At 43.3% G+C, this 4,007-nt stretch overlaps 1 pseudogene; it reads left to right on the forward strand.

Annotated features, from left to right (window-relative positions):
* Positions 1-1,981: 1,981 nt before the first annotated feature.
* Positions 1,982-4,007, forward strand: part of LOC119360944 — a 6,763-nt pseudogene continuing 4,737 nt past the window's right edge.

Below are 4,007 nucleotides of genomic sequence, written 5' to 3' on the forward strand. Positions count from 1 at the left end.
GGGTTCCCGACGGCCCCCGACTATTACTTTGAGGCGGAGCGACAGGACAGGTTGAGACCACCTAGGCGAGAGGTGGGCCTGGCCTTGGTCGGTGTTCGCGGTTACTTCATAATAACACTCTTAACGAGATCTTGGTATTTGATATGAGTCTGGCCACTAGCCTATACGCACTAATCAACTACGCGGGAACAGTTATGGGCACTCGGCATCGTGGTATCAGCCGAAGCCTTCGTGACGTCAGCGACTGAGTGGCGCGCGCCGGATTGGACCGTAAGCCTTCTCTTGTATTAAGGGGGCTAGGTCTGCTTCCGGCCGCGTACGCAACATGCAGGTGTGCAATGGGCGATGGGCCCAGACCCATGTGCGCATAGAATTTAGACCGACATGCTGACCTCTCTGTTGTGCCTAGGTGGGGCTGCGACGTGTTGATCTGTCGAGGCCGGCCATGACCCAGAAAAGTGTGTCCGGACAAATGGGATCGAGCGTGTTGGGTTATGTGGTGCACCCCTGCAGGGAAGTTTATCTATTCGAATAGCCGTGTCCCTCGGTAAAAAGACAGCCCGGAGTTGTACCTTGACCTTATGACAACTAGGACCAGATACTTAGTAAAACACACCCAGACAAGTTCCACAGACAACCCGGTGATCGCTTTTCCACAGGGCGACGAGGGGAGGATCGCCGGGTAGGATTATGCTATGCGATGCTACTTGGAGGACTTCAATCTACTCTCTTCTATATGCTGTAAGACGGAGGCTGCCAGAAGCGTAGTCTTCGATAGGACTAGCTATCCCCCTATTATTCTGGCATTCTGTAGTTCAGTCCACCGATATTGCCTCTTTACACATATACCCATGCATATGTAGTGTAGATCCTTGCTTGCGAGTACTTTGGATAAGTACTCACGGTTGCTTTGCTCCCCCTTTTTCCCCTTTCCTTTTTTTCTGGTTGTCGCAACCAGAGGTTGGAGCCCAGGAGCCAGACGCCACCGTCGACAACGACTCCTACTACACCGGAGGTGCCTACTACTACATGCAGGCCGCTGACGATGACCAGGAGTAGTTTAGGAGGATCCCAAGCAGGAGGCATGCGCCTCTTTCGATCTGTATCCCAGTTTGTGCTAGCCATCTTATGGCAACTTGTTTAACTTATGTCTGTACTCAGATATTGTTGCTTTCGCTGACTCGTTTATGTCAAGCACTTGTATTCGAGCCCTCGAGGCCTCTAGCTTGTAATATGATGCTTGTATGACTTATTTTATTTTTAGAGTTGTGTTGTGCTATCTTTCCATGAGTCCTTGATCTTGATCATACACGTTTGCGTGCATGATTAGTGTATGATTGAATCGGGGGCGTCACAGTTATGTAGTAGTTATATCTAAATTAAGCGATATTGGTTGCATTTCCAATTTTGTCGCGATCATGGTGTGCAACATCAGTTGATTTCTTTTCTCCCTTTTTTTGCGAAAAACATCATTTAATTTCAGCAATGTGAGACATTTGATTAGATGGTCGGATGCTAGGAACATATGTTTCTTTTAGATGTTTTTTATAGCTGGTATATACTTTTGAGATTTATATGAACCAGAATCAACACACGTCCTCTAAAAAATACAATGTAATCCCGCAAAAAAAACTCTGTAACTAAATATATGGCCTTTTGTAGTTTATAATGAGTAGGACTGGTTATCGTACATGCTATGGGTGATTCTAACTCCTTTGCAAAAAGGAAAAGAGAAGAAGCTGTTTTTCTCACGACGGGAGGCCTCCTCGTCCTCGAATAGAGACCGGTCTCGTAAGAATAGCCGAATTCGGCTCGAACTATTTTTATACAAGAAACAAAACAAAAAAATGGCATATCAAAAAGGAAAAAAGTTTGGCTCGAACCACGAGTCCCAGCCTCCCAGGACTATTATATATATGGGTTGACGCGCATAGGCATCTCGCAACACGCTTTTCGTCTGTTCCTTATCTCGCGGGGCTGCATGGCGATAAGCATCGACGTCTCTACGCTGCTCAACGAGACGGACTCCGGCGACAACAAGCCGTCCAACCCATCTGATACGTCTGGCAGCTTCGTGTTCCTCCCCAGCCAGGCGGTGGCGAACATGATGCGGCGATGGAACTACAGGGAAGGCTCAGGTCTCGGCATGCAGGGGCAAGGGATCGTCGTACCTATACAAGTCGTCGTGCGGGTGCGGCGGCATCCAAAGGTCGGCCTTGGCTACCGTGAGAAACCATACCACAATGGTCTCCACGTGCCGTCGGAGCCGCCCGTGGAGGAGGAATGCCGTGAGTGGGAGGATATTGGACGGGCTATGCGGCTCGAAACGGACTGCTGCGAGTAGGGGCGGAGGCAGCGTACAGTCGTGGGGTTCAACTGAACCCAACGAGATTTCCCTGCCTTGTACATTTTTTTAGGTGACCCTGCCTTCTACATGTCCATGGGGGGAAATCCTATTGGCCGCTCACTGCGGCAAACTGCCGGCGCTTCGCACAGCGGCGAGCGCTGACCGATGCTTATTGGGCCAGCCCACTTACGAACTTCCCACTCCGGTTTTGTGAACCTTCTAGTAGGTTCCTTGAACCGGTTTTTTTTCTTTTATTGGTTTTTCACGTTTCTATTTTTTTCATTTTCTGTTTATTTTTCGTTATTTCTTTTTTTTCTTTTCTTTTTCAGAACATGTTCACAGTTTTACAGTAGGATTCTCTTTTTTATTTCTTTTCCTTTTCTTCTCTTTTTTTCAAAAACTATCAAAATTGTTAAGTTTTGTTTGTGTTTCAGAAAAATGTTCAGTTTTTTGAAAAAATGTTCTCAAAATTCAAAAGTTGTTCTCGTTACACAAAAAAGTTCAAAACTTTCGAAATTCAGAAAATGTACCAGGTTTCAATTTTTTATTCACATATTCAAAAAATGTTCGCTCTTCCAAATTTGTTCGGGATTTTTAAAAATTGTTTTCTATTTCAAAATTTGTTCTCAAGATTCAAAAAATGTTCGTGCTTTACAAAATTGTTCATGCTTCAAAATTTGTTCGGGATTTTTTTAAATTGTTCCCCATTTCAAAATTTGTTCTCAAGATTCAAAAAATGTTCGTGCTTTAAGAAATAGTTCGCGCTTCCAAAGTTGTTCTCAAGATTCAAAAATCATTCGTGCTTTAAAGAATTGTTCTCAAATTCCAAAAATATTCATCTTTTCGTAAAATGTTTGGGAAATTCAAAATTTGTTCATTTTCATAGAATGTTTTCGCATTTTTTGAAAAAAAGTACGTTCAAAAAATTACTCAAATTTTGGAACAAAAAGTTGGGATTTTTTCAAAAAGTTTTTGCAATTTTAAAAATGTTAAGAATTTACGACTTTAAAAAACAAATCTGTCTAAAAGGTTTACAACTTTATTTTTATTTTTTGAAATTTGAAAATAAGTGTGATTTGTTAAACTTTTTATTGTATTTTTAAAACAGTGCTCGTTTGTTAAAATAATTCACAATTTCGAAGGAAGGTTTGAAAAAATATATAAAAACTGTCCAGATTCTTCGTTGGTATTAGTTCTTATACCAGGACGCTTCACATTTTAGCACCAACAATTGTTAGGTCTACTTGTTAGCTCGTCTCCTACGCAACATGGAGGTCTAGAGGTCGAAACCTGGCAGGACTGGACTGCACGCGCATTGCTTTTTCTTTTAAACATAACATCGCAGCGCTACTGAACAAGGAAACAGGCGCGAATGCGTCTAATAGGAGCTCCCCCTACGTACACACCGTACAAGCCATGGGAATCGATCAATTAATCAAGGTAACTTTTGGGCTTCTGGGCTGGACTAATCAAGTTAGAATATTTTAAATGGGCTAAAAGATTTTCCTTGTGCGTTGTAGCTACTTTTTGATGGGTTCAGCCTTAAAAAGTTACTGGGTTCATACTAGTCAGTACCCATGGATGGGAGTTCCTGTGTGACGCGCTGGTTCCTATTTGGCGCCCGTGGCGCCCGTTACAGGCATAAATGTTACAGGGCGCA

This window comes from Triticum dicoccoides, chromosome 2B, assembly GCF_002162155.2.
Source record: "Triticum dicoccoides isolate Atlit2015 ecotype Zavitan chromosome 2B, WEW_v2.0, whole genome shotgun sequence".
In the NCBI taxonomy this organism is placed as follows: domain Eukaryota; kingdom Viridiplantae; phylum Streptophyta; class Magnoliopsida; order Poales; family Poaceae; genus Triticum; species Triticum dicoccoides.